Below are 17,352 nucleotides of genomic sequence, written 5' to 3' on the forward strand. Positions count from 1 at the left end.
GTTGTCTCTGATCAAATATCTACAGAGTCATGCCCTGCAACATCTTATATAGGCTGACCAGAGCTCTAGTCTGATGTCACACACAACACAAACCTTTGCCATGCATGTCCATGTCCTACATCAGCGATTAGAATTTCACGTTGACGACTGTACCCAGTGACTCATTCAGATAAGCAGCAGAACCGTCAATTCCAGTATGCCCTTATATAGGAATATAGTATGGAGATCCAATTCACCAGAACAGCCAATCCAACCGATATACCCATATATGGGCATGACCATATTCATTATGTGCATATATATGAGTAAACATATATGGGCATTAGCATATACAGTAGATGGGTATATACATATGGGCATGAATATATTCCCGAGGAGGCTGGTTGGTGCCCAACGTGCACCAGTCTGGTAAGTTATGATGAAAGGAAACTAACCAGGCCACAACAAAACCAAAAGAAACAGCAGCACTGCAGCCCCTTGATTCCAATACCAACGCGTAGAATTTATCTTGACATATTTTACTTGGCCCCCTCCTTTTTCCCTTTTCATAAAATGTCTTAGTTGAAAAATAGCGGATCTACAAGCTCACATGGTGTTGTGTTGCAAGGCCTTGTGAGCTTATAGATCAGCTATTTTCACCAAAGGTTTACCTACTTTCTCAGAAAGATCGCTATTATCACATGCCCAGAATAATAACACAAGGAAGGGTGGTTATTATGAACAGAGAAGAAAATCAATCAAACTTGTTTTCAGAATGGTTTTCCGGTGGTTTGCGTGTTTTTGGATGATTAAAACAAACTAGCTCAGTGTCCTTGTGGTTAGAGAGTTCCCCCTGACCCTGGGATTAGGAGATCAGGGGTTCAATCCCCCACTGAGTCATACCAAACAAGACTGTAAAAACGGCACCCCTGCTTGGCACTCAGCATCAAGGCTTGTATTGGGGGGTAAGGCCAGTGTACTTGTACATCATGTGACATGCTAGTGTCATGTCCAGGGGGTGTACCTCAGTGCTGTGTTCTACCTGTCAAGCGGGTATACGGAGTATACTGTTAAGACATTTCTTTTAAAGCGCATGCCCTCGTGAACCTTTCAAAGTAGCGTATCTGATAGGCATGGCATTATGCACTGGCGTATGCCCTGGCCACAGGAATAGCCGCGGATCATAGTTTATAGTATGCCCTCACCACTGGTGTACCTGTATCAAGCTGCCTCTCACTAAGGAACAGTTGGTTCCCAAGGATCCTTACTTAGTTAGGCTATATCTAAAACTCTGTTATACTGTACATTTCAGTAGGTTTTGTTGCTATGTTGCAGACTGAAATGTGCAGTACGGCCTATATCTTATCACAATCAATTTCAATTTCAATTCAAAGGAGCTTTATTGGCATGAGAAAACATACACATTGCCATTACAATCAATCATTACATTACAATTAATATCCTGTGTACTGTCTACTCACTGTCTGTTATGAGGCCCAGTGCACTTACCATACACCAGGTGTTAGCATCACTGCTGCAGGTCAAGTCACACTGCTGCCCTCTGCTGGACTGTCTGGTGGACCAACTTCTACACACTCACTGCAGGACCTTGATATTCAAATCAAAAAGACACAATTAGAGAGGGAAGCTGAGTAGGGAGGGTGATCGTTAATTTTATCAATAAATATTATCACTGCACCTTGTTGGCTGGGGCAGCACCTGTCAGCAGTGAATGGTGACCGGGAGGAGTATAGGACAAAGAATCTCGATCTACATATGTAACTAGAAGCAGTGCTCTTCCGAGCACAGGTCTCCGCCAGGTCAAGTATGTTATTGTGGCCTCCTGGTGGCGCTATAATAGGCCAATGTCTTTAGCCTTTCACTGCAATCAAACGCTGCTTTCATGATTTGAGGCATTTTGCTCCAAAAACGTGTTTAGCAGAAGTGAAAAGTGAAAAGGGAAAAGGGTGGCATTTGTTCCTCGACCTAGTGTGCACAGTTTCACCGCAATCAAACGCTGCATTCATGATTTGTGGCATTTTGTTCAAAACAGGTCACTCCTGCAAACTTTATGTCAACTCAGCGACCGCGTTTTTCCCGGTGACCCTGAGTGCAACGGTGGGTGTGTGGGTGGGTGAGTGTGGGGAATTCTAGAACACACGAACACACCACTGACTATTGCCGATGGAGAGGTTAGCATTATGTATTGAGAGGCACTCTTGCCGATTTCGTAAGAGACTTGTCGCCAATTCACCCTTCGTTAGCCTTCTGGTTGGTCCCTGACTGACCAACTAGGAGGCTCTATCTGCCTTGTCCCGCCCTGGTTCCACCTTTTTTATGTTGAATTTGCTAAAACATAATTTTTGGAGAAATAAAAACATTTAAAAACATGCTGAGTCACTATACTGCCACTGAGCAGCTCCATTTTACTGAAACCAAGTTTGAAATGAGAATTGAATACACAGAATAACAATACAAAGCAACTGAATTAAAATGGTAGTGGATGGAGTGTCCCACCGAATGTCCCACCAAGACACAGCAACCAATGGGTGTGAAGAGGGGCGGGACAACGGGCGGGACTTGACAAAGGGTGAATTGCAAGATATTTAAAGGTTATTTAATTGGGGCCATGATGATAACCCCTTCTTCCCACTATAGACTAATAAGGATTTATATTGTCTGTGTTATTGTTTACAACCACAATTATTCACGTGTGGCAAGATCGCGGTTCCACTAGTTTTACTAGTAGGCTAGTGTAGGCTTAGAAGCCTTTTCAGAAGTTAATTTAATGTGTTCCATTTAATGGTTTCCTTTATCGTCATGTTGCGCTAATGCACGCTTTGCCATGTTTTAAGGTCTTGTTTTAGTTGTTTCTTAGCCTGATTTCAGACTCTGCACTTGAGCTTGAGTCTGACATTGTCCCATTGTGTTGAGATTTCAAAGGGGAGGGGATTTGAAATTTGAAATTCCCACAAGAGTTCTGGTGGGAGGGGTTGTGTTTGATTTGTGTGTACACAAAAACATTCCCCCCTCCCCCTCCCCTCTATGACAGGCATCAAACTGGTTGTTGTCTTTGATGCTTTCATTGATTAGAGAGATCACTAATGACGTGTGCACAACCCCCTTTGAAGTTCAAAGGGAGCAATTAAGAGCTCTGGCTGAGCTCCCCCTCCCTCCACTGTTTCTGTTGATTTTCTGTTTCTGCTGATTTGCTGTCTCGTTAGACCCACCCCTCCTCCGAGGCTTCGACTCTCATTGGCCTGGTCTTGCCTCAGACCAGAGAAACTCTAGGTTCATTACGCAACACTAGACCAAGAGAACAAGTCCGCTCAGAGAGTGGGTGGGTCTATGGGCTGGAGCCAGGCAAGTTGTTTCTCATAAGCTCGCGACCCTCCTTGCCCATCAGCCCCCACCGTTGCGCTCAGGGTCACCGGGAAAACCGAGGTTGCGTCAACTCATGTCAATCTATTTAGATGTCAATCTTAGCCAATCAGGATGGAATATGAAAAGGAAAAGATATCCGAATTTCACTGTAGGCTATAACAATTCACACAATTAACATTTTCTATAAGGCCTACTACCGGCATATTTTAAATTACAAGTTTCCTACAACAACTATGTTGAAGAGTATTTCAATTGTGAATATAAAGACTTTTGAATTAGGCCTAACCTATTTAAGTCTTAAACAGCATCTCATACTTTTGCTTTGAATTTGCAGACATCGAACTCCTCTGTTATGTAGGCTATATTCCTATATAGCCTATATATATTTAAAAGAAACTCACAATTGTGACTGACAGCTGGATGTTGGAGATGGTAGTCTATGACTGAGCTGATATGTCACAGGTCATGAGGATGTTGCTCTGTATGGTTTTACTTTGGGGTTGGCTTCACTGTTAGGTCTGTTGCACATGAAAGTTACTGAACCTGACCTTCAAGAGAATTATGATATGAGCATAAGAACACATTTAATAGGAAAACAAATCTGAGGGGTAGGCTATGATGATTTTAATAGTGGCGAGACCGCCTGCTTCAATGGACATATCACCTCGTGCTTCCAGTTCCACTCCTAATATGGCGACCGTGGAGACAGGTCGCTCCAATAACTGCAGCGGCCAATGAGGTAGGGGTAGGCCTATATTTACGTTTCTACATCTGTGACGTGAACATGCACAATACATCATTATCAGACTTAATTTTATCCTTCAAATTTTTTATGCTCCAAAATGACTGGATATAGCTAGGCCTATACAGGTTTTGTAGGCCTATAGCAATTTAGCAATTGTAGAAATATTAGACCGTAACTGTCTAACTGTCGAATGTTTAAGCATGATCATGTAGCATAATATCATAGGCCTACTTTGTTTTGTTCTTATACATTTTGGACAGCCAATATTACATCGAGGTGCCCAGATGGTTTTAATTGGTGCCCACCTAACCTGTTACCATGGTAGGCCTGTTAGGAGTCATGCATCAGAAGAAACTCAGTTGGTGGCCAGGAAATCATTTGACTTTGATTATGAATGGTTAATCTTATTTAGGCCTATACCTGTTAAAACAAAGATGGTTGACTGAACCACTTATCGCCAGCTGTATAGGCTACACAACCCGAGGGTGCAATCATCACAAATCAATCAATCACAAAATAAACCGAAAACAATCTTCTGTTTAAATGTTATGGTTGCATCTATAAATGTTGCAATATCGCCATCTACTGGATTCACCAATCTAAGTATTTCACTCATACAGGCAAAATGTTGGACATGTTCCACAGGGACTTTGCTAACAACAATACAATACTAACATAAAATAAGTAATAATGTAGGCCTATTTGATTTTTATTGCACTTTTCATTCAATGATAAAAGGTTAAAATCATGTATAGATAGCTAGATTTATTGATAGATAGATAGATAGATAGATAGATTGGAAATAAAGTTAATAATATAGTAGGCTATAATTGTGTGCCCCTGACTTTGAGACCTCTGAAGTTGCTACAAAACCTATCGATAGCCAGTCATTTTGGGCATAAACAAGACATTGAAGGGTAAATTAAATTCCAACATACTGCTTATGCTGCTCAAAAAGCTTCCATCCTAGCGTTGTGCGCACTAGGATAGACTGCCTTGATCTGATGTGTAGACCATCAAGTGTTGTCTTTGTACAATTTCTAATTCCTAACTGTGAACACATGGTGGCAGCAAATAACCAAAATAATAGGCAGATGTCTAGGTTTGAGTTCATACAGATTGATTGATTGAAGACTTTATTAAAGGTTTGCATATAGGTACAGGATGGTACAGTTCACTGGTACAAGGTCAACTAAAGGGGTAAACACCACAATAAAGCTTTTGGGCTTGTTTAAACTGGGGTCCCTTTTTACAACTCTTAATCAATATAACACAACACAGGCCTGTTCTGTTCTACTGCCTGTTTCCAACTGTCAAATGCATGCATTGTACCATTGACCCTGCCACTTGCATTCTATATAGCCATTCTTGTAGGATATAGACCATTGTTTTAATATTACAATCTTTCCATATGTACTTTTCTCACTTGGCAAGTGATTGAATACAGAGGAAGTAGAGGCTTATGTTGTTATGAAAGATTCAGTAGGCTACCCTACCTCAGTCTAGACATCCATTAGCACCAGTTAGCATGACCACATGGATATAAGTAGAAATGCACCATAAGTGCATCTCAGACCAGCTGGTTCAAGGTTCAACATGTCTTTATTGTTACATATTATGCAAGATAAGAGTACAACTATTTTGTTCTGGTTCCTCAGATATTGTAGCAGCAATAATAATAAAAAGAATAATAAACATATTGTATATACAACAATAAGGCAATAAAAAAGTAATTATCAAAGAATAGCAGCTGGTTTAAAGCTCTACAGTTTGTCTGTTGGTTCTAGCAGTTTGGGTGCTTGGAGGTGTGCAAGGCTATAACCAGTGGTGGAACATAACTTTCACAGGCTCTGTACTTAAGTACAATTTTGATGTACATTTGCTTTACTTGAGTAGTTCTGTTTTGCAGTAGACCACTGTATACTCCACTGCATCAAATATTGCAATTTTAACTCGTCTATGACTATTTGACAGCAAAAGAATCAGGGTTGGCCTGCCAACACCATTGAGTAACGCAGGGTTTCAGCATTTACTTTAAGTCTCCAAGCAAGTATCATAGGTTTATCCTGTCAGACAAACGCAGACAGACAGGGAGCGGCAGAAGACATATAATACACCCACATCATCATCGTCATTGATTCCAGTCTAAGTCTTGACTGAGCCATTTGACTGAGATTTACGCAAGCCTCAAAAAACTAAACAAAACAAAAGATCCTTCAAACATCAGAAGAAAACATTCAGACCACAGGAAGCATGAAATGGTCGTCAAGAGGAAATTCAAGGCACTACCCTCCTGCCAAGAAACCGTGTCCTTTTTCATGCTGCCATAAACATTTTCATATTATTTATCCAAATGATGGGATATTATTTGGAAGTATTCATGGTGAATCTCCAACTACAGTTATTCTACACTGACTGTAACATGAACTACTTCTCTGCGTGGTTGTCGACTGTCGAGACAGTGAAGTGAAGCTAGGGTGGACAAATGAGAGGCTTGAAACCTTCACTGGCCACTTCTGAGAGATGGCAGTGTAATAAACTTACTGGTACACAGACAGCCCCAAAAAGGCTTTCATCATCAACAGTCAAGCTGCCTGCAAAGAGGTGCAGTACTCCACTGGGCTGTAATGCTGTATAGTACCTCAATGATGAAACAATACCTGATACTTATATGGATAATAAGATGGCCCTGGAGGGCTGTGCATTCTGAAATATAATATTGAAAGTTATTTTGCTTTAGTGTGCATGGCAGCAGACTTGACATGATCATTTTAACCACTAAAACCCTCTAGACTTAATAGTAAACTGGACCTCTTTGGCTCTGTAGTTGAAATGCTTTTTTCTGTCTACACCAAATCTCTTTCCCCAAACTAGCCGGACGATATTGTCTAATGTTCTATACACTACTATACTATTAAGTAATAGCAAAAGAACATTATCAATATACCCAGAAAAAAGTGTGTACAAATATATTGTAAATAAAAACAAACATTCATAGCTTTTTGTACAATATAATATTGCATTAATACGTGTGGTTGTCATAAAGTCCCAGAGCTTTCCTGAACTTGTCTCATGGCACCAGTGTGCCTCAGCACACTGTTTGGGAACCATTATGCATTATAATTGTATACCATTATACAATCTAACCCATAGCGTCCCTATTCTGGGGTTAACATTCAGTAAAAAAAAACAGGAGATCTACAAGCTCACAAGGCATCAATTGCAATCCACTGGCACGTTGTAGATTGGCTATTTAGTGTAGAGAGAAAATTTGGAATTGCACCTTCCCTGGTTTACTGAGGTAGGGTATACAGTATGTTTGCAGCCCAAAAATATAACACTGAATATAAAATACTCTGAATATAATTGGATGAATAAATTAGCAACCGAAAATAGGCTAGATAGACAGAATATACGTTTATCGAGCAGAAAGATGAATGAAGTTCGCTGTATGACTGGGGACTGTGTTTGGAACATCATCTCTAATGGATCTGTTCTCAGATCAGACCTCTTGTGTCTTTATTCATCTTCATCTGTCATTGGTGGTGCTGGGGACAGGGGCAGTATTTCCTGCCTTGAGCTCTCTCCGTGGCCTCCAGGGGCCCTAAGCCTTTCAGATAGAGATAACCTCTAAGAAACACAAACACAACCAGTGTGCAGGCTAGCAGCACTAAGGAAAGACTTTGGGCTGTAGTCTAGACCAGGGGTTCCCAAACATTTTTGGCTCGGGGCACCCCTATAAATATTTTTTTCATCCGAGGTACCCCTATATTATTATATTCCTAATTTTCACTCCCAGCACCTTGTATTTATAACATATTTTAGCTATTATGTTGTGAGCAAAGCGAGATAATAGACATTTTGGTTAGAACTGACTGAAAATAACTTTGTACTTCAAGTTTAAAATGATACAAAATATATTTTTAAATGTCCAAATAAATTTCATATAATATTATCAAATTATTTCACGGCACCCCTGGACTGCCGTCGCGGCATCCCCAGGGAAGTTCATCTCTCCCTTTCATCTTTGGACCAGTGAGTCCCAGGAAAGACAGTCACATTAAACTGAATTTCCACTCAACAGTTCACAGGAGAACTGTGGTTTGCTGAAGGATGTTTGGACAGAAAGCCTGTGTCTGCAGACTCTGCACCCCTCTTTATTAAAATGATATGTATTTGGCCACAGACCCCCATCTCAAAATATTTAGTTTCAGCGACTTTTTACTAGTGAACCATAAAAACTTCCGTAAATCCAGAAGGATTACAACTTCTGTAAACAAATGACAATCCGTTTTCCGGAATTTGGTGGTTTACGAGGCTAATAAAAAACACAAATGGGTCCCGACCCACTGTTTGGGAAACAGTGATATAGGACAGTAGAAGAGTGCAGTGTGGACGGCACCGCGGTACTTCTCTGTCCTGCGCTGTCTCGTTCCCCTCCTCTCTAATAACTGGGGCTCCTGCAGCTCTCTAATTACCACTAACAAGGCCTTTAGATTTTGCCCTTCGCAATTAGAGGAGAGTATGCTTACTGTCCAATTTAGTGCCTGCTGCCCCCTCCCTGTCTCTGTCCACTGGCACACCACTTCATGTAACCCCCCTGTCCCCCCGTCCCCTGTCCGTCCCCCCACAATCTGAGGGAAAAGGCCATAGTCAGCTGCTGGCTCTGAGCTGTGAACCTTCCTTTGCCTCTTATCCTGGCAAAGGCAGACATTAGGAGAAGATTGAAAACAGACACGGGTGCCCTTGCATAGTCTGAATGGATGGGTGTGCGTGCGCGTGTGTGTGTGCGCGCGCGCGCGCGCGTGTGCGTGTGCGCGTGTGTGTGTGTGTGTGTGTGTGTGTGTGTGTGTGTGTGTGTGTGTGTGTGTGTGTGTCAGTGACTGAGCGAGAGAGAGAGAGAGAGAGAGAGAGAGATGGGGGGGCAGGAAGGGGTATAGAAAAGCAATCATTTGTATTTGTTATTTAAGTGAGAGTGAGGAAGAAATGAGAGGGGGAGAACTAAAAAGTGATGAGAGAGAGGATATTACCATTTAAAGCTGCTACAGTATATTCTCTTTTAAACCTGAGTTGGATGAGTGGCGGTGAGTGAAGCTGAGTTATTGTCCTGAGAAAGAGACTTTGTTTCAAAGCAGGCCACTGCGAGCTTTGCCAAAATGCTTTTCACTGGACCTTCTCTCTCTCTCTCTCTCTCTCGCTCTCTCTCGCTCTCTCTCTTTCTTTCTCTTTATTGAGCTTGTATTTTGGTGGGTTAGATGCTGTTGCCGGTAGAGACCAGTAGAGTCTTACACCTCCTATCCTCTGCCAGCTGTAGAGACTCAGAAATCATAGAAAAGAAAAAGAAAAGAAAGAAGAAACAAATCACATCAGCAAGGGACCTCAACTGCTACCTAAGATAAACAAACAGAACTTGATCCGTATTTTCACATTCTTTCTCTTTCTCTTTCGCTCTCTCTCTCTCTCACTCACTCTCTCTCTCTCTCTCTCAGATAAATCCCTTTCTATAGCCTCCCTCCCTTGCTTTTGTCCTCCCTCTCCTCTCTTGTCCGTTCTCTGCGTGTGTTTCAATCGCGGCAGAGCCTGATCACAGACACTCTATGCAAAAACATCAGAATAGCAGAGAGAGGGGTGAGTGTGTGTGCGAAAGAGAGAGGGAGAGAGAGGGGGGCTGTACTTGGATGTGTGTGTGTGCATCTAGTTGGGAAAACTTCTTTTCCTTACAGACATCCTTTCTGAACAGTGGGCGGGCTTCATCAGTGTGTTGAGGGGAGACCCCTGGTGCTGTGATTTGATTAAACAAACAGCCGGGCTCAGAGAAGTTCCTCCTCCTGCGGACTCCCAGGACACAGGGACATTAACCTTCTGTCTGTCCAGAGCAGCAGCCCCTGCAGAGTACCCAGCTAGAGACCACTCCGACCAACCGCTTTGAACGCCTGTCAGATGGTACGGAGGGAGAGAAGGCAAGGGGAAGACGCTCTCATCCTATGCTGTTGAATGTGATACATCACTGCTGAAGGTAAGGATCTGCCGGCTGTCTTTCCCCCCTCACTGTCCTACTATATTCTTTCACTTTTGAGTTCCACACTGTCGCTGGAAAGTGAAGATGTTCCAATCCTCACTCAGCTTTGAACATTTCACTCAGCCTGCATGGAGATAACGCTGTGTGACTGATTCCATTTCATAGCTGTCTGTCACAGGATGGAAGTACCTCATTTCAGTGGCGTCAGTTCAGCTAAGGTATGGCAACGTGACTGGTGTCTTGCATGCGCGCTTCAGACACCAGTCATGTTGCCATACCTTAGCAACAGGCATGATGAATTTATTCATCTTAAGTACATTTAATTTGTTCCCCTGTAGCCAAGGTACCTTGCCGTGCCCAATTGTCACCTCTGCCTCATTTCGTGAGGAATGATCCGCTGGGGGTTGATGAATTCATTCAGTCAGGCTTATGTTTTTGATCGTTTCTTACAATGACGGATTATTGCCCAGATTTAAGACTTCAGCTGAAGGAGTTAAGTCAAGAGGACTCACGGTTGCCCAGTTTGTGTTGCTGTTGATGCTGCTGTCAGGCAGCAGTGTTTAGTGAGAAGGTCTCTTTGTGTGTGTGTGTGTGTGTGTGTGTGTGTGTGTGTGTGTGTGTGTGTGTGTGTGTGTGTGTGTGTGTGTGTGTGTGTGTGTTTGTGTGTTTGTATGTGTGTCATTTGTTATGCACATTCTTGTACACATCGCCCGTCCCAGTGTGAATGGGTGTGAAACAACCTGTTCAAACACCAACATTGTGGTGACTGGAGTTGTCCCTCACACACAGCCGGGTGACATTACATCTCTGTACACATGTCCCTTTGACGCTCCACCACAGCGCAACTCCAACAGTGTTTACCTTCTCACCGAGAGAATACGTTTAACAAGGTGTCCTAGGGTATCTCAATCTCTCTCTCTCTCTCTCACACACACACACACACACACACACACACACACACACACACACACACACACACACACACACACACACACACACACACACACGCACGCACGCTCAAACAGCTTTATGGCACAAGCTGTGTGTAACCTCCACTTTGTGCTTCACTGCTAAACATGTTGTTTGTACAGCTCTCTCGGCAGTCACCCATAGTGAACTAATGGTCCTCGCCAGCGCACCATCGCTGTCCTGCCTCCCATCATCATGTGTCTTCTTCCCCGTACAGAAACACATTGGGACGCTCCTCACCAAGCCCTGGTTGCATTGGTATCAAACTCTGCATCGGGCCCCTTTAGTTGTGGCCCTCTGTTTTTTAGAGCACAGTTTCCCAAGCACTGGGTCGGGACCCGTTTGTGGGTGAAGGACCAATTTTCATGGGTCATGACTAGAGTGCAAATCACATTTTCTTTTCCTACAATGTTTTTATATATATTTCAAAAGATGCAAAACCTTTTGAAATATATCATTTTATTTTTAGATCATTTCAAACAAACAAGCAAACAAAGCACATAAGAAATTGCATTAATAAAATATAATACAAATTAAGAAGTAGTGAAAATAGCCGATCTACAAGCTCACAACGCGACGCAAAACCTCCCATTTCTCTTTTGGGTCTCTAGCTAAAAGGTTTGGGAACCACTTTTTTAGAGAGATCCCTAAAAAAATCTAGAATAACAAGCTTGTGGCCTTGAATGGTAGCTTTGGCTTCATCACCGTTTGTAAAAGTGCACCTCCTCTAAACATATGAATTGGCGTTGCCTGTGCCAGACATAAACAAATGGTTGATTCATCTCCTCATTAATCACAGGGGAAGGCTTTAGTACCTGGAATGAGTTACATTTTGACTATGTGAGCTGATTTCAGGACAGACACATGTGGCAAGCATGTCATCGTAATACCCAGCAAGCCAGCAGATGGTTTGCACATGAAGGCATCGGTTGCTAATAATGTACGGGAGTCCACAGTACTTTGCTAAGCTAACTGGCCTATCATTTAGCATATTACATCTACTGTCTACAGTTTACTTATTTTAATGGATAAAATCGAATTACCGTTTCCTCAACAGCTGACTCATGTGAATGTCCTATCCACTTAGCCGATGTTGTGTTGTGTGTTAGCTTATTAAGTTCTTGGTGTTCTGTAAACAAATTAATTTAGGGATGTTTAGGGGCTATTTTGAGCCATGTCTGGCATTGTCTATAGCAGTGGTTCTCAAAGTGGATGTCAAACTGGGGGTCCTTGAAATTAAAATGGTTGAGAATCACTGCCGTATGGGGGTCCGGATCCCTGGCATAACTTTTCAAATGAGATCCGTGGGATAATAAGTGTCAATTTGGGGGTCCTTGACATGTAAAAGTTTGAGAACCACTAGTCCATTAGTATTGCTGTTCAAATACCTTTTGTAAAATCGCGTCCATATCCTAGTTTTGACATTATAGTGAATGCAACATGTCTTCTTACTGACGGTTTGAATTTAAAACAGAGGGATGTGTTTTGGACATGGGGGATTTTCCTCCCCCCAGTGCATCATGTGGTTGGTATGTGCATGTAGCACTGGTGCTCCAGTGCCGTCCAGCCCCAGATGAATCCTCTCCCGTGGCCCAAACCTAATCCTTCGTCATCAGCTGTTTCCTGCCTCCACAGCGCCCTGCATGCCAGCCACAATGTGCTTCACATTATGACCATGCAGAAAACATGCCGTGAGTCTGATTTCTGCAGCCGGCTCACAGAAATCCCAGCGCACCAAATGTACGCTGACACTCCCTGCTTAACAGCCAGTTTCTGAAGCACATTGATCTCATTGTGTCCTCGTGTGATTTATCCTTTGTGGGCTTAAAACGCAGCTGTTGACCAGCGACTGTAATGAAGACCAGTGAGTGAATGCAGAGTTTAATGGTGAATACCTGTCATCGGACTGTCTTTTACTTATCAATAAAGGTCATAGCGTACAATATATGTCATCATGATGTAGGGCTGGGAAATTAACACAAATATATCATTCAAAACTGGTATTTAGAACTTAATCTTGTTCATGTTGGTTAATCGGATAATTCATAAGCTATATTAACAAATCAACATGAAAAAGTAATAATAAATACATAAATAAATACATCTTTTACAGTGGACCAAATCGGACCAAAGTCTAATTAACCACTTAACCTAGCATACTTTGTGTAGCCGATCTACAAGCTCACTATGGGTCGCTTCCTGACAGGTTGTGAGCCTCTAGATCTGCAATTTTCCCTTTTTTAATTATCAAGGCAATTATCGAGGCAAAGGTCTGACATAATCGTGGTGTTGATTTGAAGTCATATCGCCCAGCCCTACCATGGTGTCTGGAGTATTGTCTTTAAAATATAGCAACATAGCAACCCTCTGAATCACTTAGTGGTGGTCAATTATCTGGTGATTCATAATGCATCACTCATACTTTCGGACGAGGCAATAGTCTCCCTGGTCAGACCGGCAGTTAAAGACGTTCAAGACTTTATCGCTGACGCCATACACTTAGAAGAGTTACGTACAACCTTTAATGAAGAATGAAGATCACTCAGAGTGCTGAGACAGAGCTGCTGTACTCCTGCCCCTCCATCTCTCCTCTCTTGTTCTCTTCTTTCATGCTCTCTCTCTCTCTCTCTCTCTCTCTCTCGCTCTCTCTCTCTCTCCCTCCTCATCCACTCTCCCACTCATACAGAACTGACACTCAGGCAGCTGCATCCCATCTTTGGAGAGTAGAGAAATACGGCCACGCCTAGAGGAAGAAATATTCCCTTCCATTAATAATAGCAACGTTTAAGAAGGAAAATAATGTTTCAGCCAGCCACATTGTTAAGGTGTAATAACAATGTTGGATTAAGGCACATCAAGGGCAGTATGTCAAGAATTATTATATCTTATAACTGTTTTCTTAAGACAAATTTGTTTTTTTGTATATGTTGAAGTGAGTTTATTTAGAAAACACTGTATTTATAGTGGTCATGTTCATTGCTGCAAGGACAAACAAAGAATGTCTGATTGTTAGTAGAACATACTAGTCTCTGTTACATTCTTCCTTTGGCACTGGTCACATCTCTGGAGTTCTCACTGCCCAGAGTCCAACTAAAACATGCCAGGGTTGTGATACAGTGCAGTCAAAGCAAAACACCATGTTGCTTTCACAAGATAACTATTTTTCACACAATGGAAAATACGAACGTTTTTTGTACGTTCTTCTATTTTGGAGTGTCATTTCCTTTTAACCACTTAAATGCTTAGTGAAGTTGACCTTTGGCTCTGTATTTAGTCCGCTCTTTTCCCCCCCTCTTTACACCAAACCTCTTTGCCGAAAATAGCAGATCTACAAGCTCATAGATATGCTGTTTTTAGTGACTGTTCCCACCAGAATAGGGATGCTAGGTTCAAGTGGTTAATTGCACAGTTACCATCCTCACCACCTTCATGTCCTGACAACATGGAAGACGGCTACTGGCATTCTGGACTATACAACATTTTGACAAAGATTCAAATGAGTTTTTAGCTCTGGCCAAAACATAACAAACCGTGTAAAAGATCACCCACGTTAGCTTTTTTTCCTCCCTCTTTTTTTGCTCCTTTTCTCCTCAGTTCACACACTGTTGTGGTTTGGGAAGCCGCCATGGAAAACGAGTGGAATTTAAAGCCAGTCAGAGTTGTAATTGTATTCAGCTGTTTCTTTTTTGTCTTTTGTGCAGGGGGAAGGGGAGGTGGGGTGGAGGGGTGGGGGCCGAAGTGTGTGTGGGTGTGTTCTGTTTCTCACGGGACGGGTGGGGGGTGTTTGTGGGACGGTGTGCAGGAAGAAGGAGGAGTCTAGGGTCTGACTGTCGCTGTCCAGATGGAGAGACATGACTGGTGTATGTGGTATGGTAACTAAGTGCATTTACTTAAGTACTGTACTTAAGTAAAATTTTGAGGAATTTGTACTTTACTGGAGTATTTCCCATTTCCAATACTTTTTAAATATTTTACTCCACTACTAGTTACTTTGCAGATATAAATGATAATATTATAAAACATACATTAACCACTTCTTTAGCCCTATTTTATACATAGCCGATCTACAAGCTATTTTCAAATATTTTGCACTTTCACTTTTGGTGTTTTAAGTATAATTTGATGCCAATACCTTTGCACTTTTACTCAAGTACATTTTGAATTCTGGACTTTTACGAGTATTTCTACATTGCAGTAAAAAACATCTCAGTACTTTTTCCACTACTGGTTTTGGATAGGCAATTTCATTTTTAGATTTGAAGTTTTATATTGTAATCAGCTAAACAATTCAGTGTATCAAATGGCACATGTCTTTTTAAAAGCATCTGCGATCATGCTGAAAGCTGAACATAAACAAGAAAAAGAACATATTATCTTTCAGTGTTTCTCAAATGGGCATTAGTACCCCTATAGGGTGCTTTGGGGTACTGCCAGTATTCAAAAAGTCTAAAAACTTTCTTACTTGCTGTTTGCTATAAACAACACAACAACTATAAACTGCGAAAAGAGGAAAATCTGGTTCGTTCAAATGACACTTTAAGTTACAGCTACTTTTTAAAAGTTCCTCTTTGATATCTCAATCCATTTAAAATAAGCTTGTTAAACCGATATAAAACACTCTCCACATCTAAGCATCATTCTGCTAGTCCACCACCACTGCTGTTCCCCACAAGCCAGCCTGTGCATCCTTTGGCGCCCACCCTGTCCCACCACCAGCAACATTTACAGCTCAGTTAATAAGGAAGCAGCGCAGCATTCACTGCCTCTCTGTTATAAGCTGCTCTGTAGTCACCACAGACCCTTGTAGGGAGCACCATGTGGAAATTAAAGATTTGATGAAAACACAAATAAATAAAGCAGGGGTCTTCAACGTTTTCAGGCTAAGGACCCCTTAGTTGAGAAAGCGATGAAGCAGAGACCCCCACAACCTTTTCATAGATTCCATATAGTTTCATTGCCTCGCAGCGCGAGGCGTTGTGAGCTTGTAGATCTGCTATTTTTGGCTAAAGTTCTCAGAATATGGACGCTAGGATTCAAGTGGTTAATATAAAAAAGGAGAAAAAAGTTTATATCATACAAAGATTTGGAGGACCCCCTGTAGTAACTCCGAGGACCCCCTAGGGTTCCCGGACCCCCTGTTGAAGACCCCTGAAATAAAGTAAAACATATATGTGATCTGACTATTTATAATCTGTTTCACATGCATCATCTTCTGATCATGCATGCATAATGACTTTTAGTTCTATAAATCAGGCATGCAAACGGGGGGGGGGGGATTACTCAAATTAAAAGACTCCTCAAAGTGAAAGATTGCCTTGAGACGACACAAAACAAAACAGTGGTGGAAGATTTGTCATTTAAAGCTGCACTATATGTAACTTATTTCCTTTGAACCCGGTTTCCTGCGCAAGGGTTGACATTTGTTTTTACCATTGAGAGCCTCAGGGGAAGAATTGAATCAATTCAGATCCATCCTAGTCTAGTAGGTGAGATATTTGACACAATCTAAATGTCTCAATTGAAGAGCAGGGAGACAAAATACAACTACTTTGATTGTATAAGTTATATTGTATTACTGTAATAGACTCTACCAAACAGATTCGTTACAAAGTTACATAGTGCCGCTTTAAGCTGTACCACAATTTTCTATTTAAGTAAAAGGCCTGTGTTCAAATTTTTACTTGAGAAAAGTACAAATGTATTTGGCATGATGTACTTGGGTACTTTCCGCCACTGGATGCATGCCTAGCCTAGAGGGATCTGGTGCATGTCCTGGTAGAAGGCTGCTGGCTACGCTGGGTTAATGTGACATCATAGCATTTCTTTCTCCTACTCAAAGCAAATGAGTGATTATTGTTTGGATGCATAGTAAAGCAGGTGGATGCTGGGATTAAGAGGGAGAGTGGGAGACGTTGTCAATTTGTAACCTAAATCCCATTGTTATGATGTGAGGAGATCATCATATACTGTATATATAGTTTAGGCAGGAACATTCACGTCAAGAATATAACAATTAATAACATAATGAACAGATAGACTCGGCAAGATATTGGCAAGGATATTTAACCATTTATTGCATAAATGGAATACAGTTAAACTTGGCGTTTGAAGGGCTCCGCGATCGGAGATGCTCCCTGAATTTTGTGCAGGCATTTCTGAGCATGCTAAGCAAAATCAGGGAACGCAGCAATACCCCCCATAGGGATAGAATAGCAAATAGCAATAACCGTGACATGTAACATAGTCAAATCACAGT

At 41.8% G+C, this 17,352-nt stretch overlaps 1 protein-coding gene across 1 annotated transcript in view; it reads left to right on the forward strand.

The window, feature by feature from the left end:
• Positions 1-10,027: 10,027 nt before the first annotated feature.
• pdgfrb (platelet-derived growth factor receptor, beta polypeptide) overlaps positions 10,028-17,352 on the forward strand; it is a 41,750-nt gene continuing 34,425 nt past the window's right edge. The window contains exon 1 of the mRNA XM_080746001.1: positions 10,028-10,124. The gene's annotated coding sequence lies outside the window, so the exon portion shown is untranslated. The remainder of the gene's footprint in view (positions 10,125-17,352) is intronic.

This window comes from Nannobrachium achirus, assembly GCF_963921795.1.
Source record: "Nannobrachium achirus genome assembly, chromosome: 17".
Classification (NCBI taxonomy): domain Eukaryota; kingdom Metazoa; phylum Chordata; class Actinopteri; order Myctophiformes; family Myctophidae; genus Nannobrachium; species Nannobrachium achirus.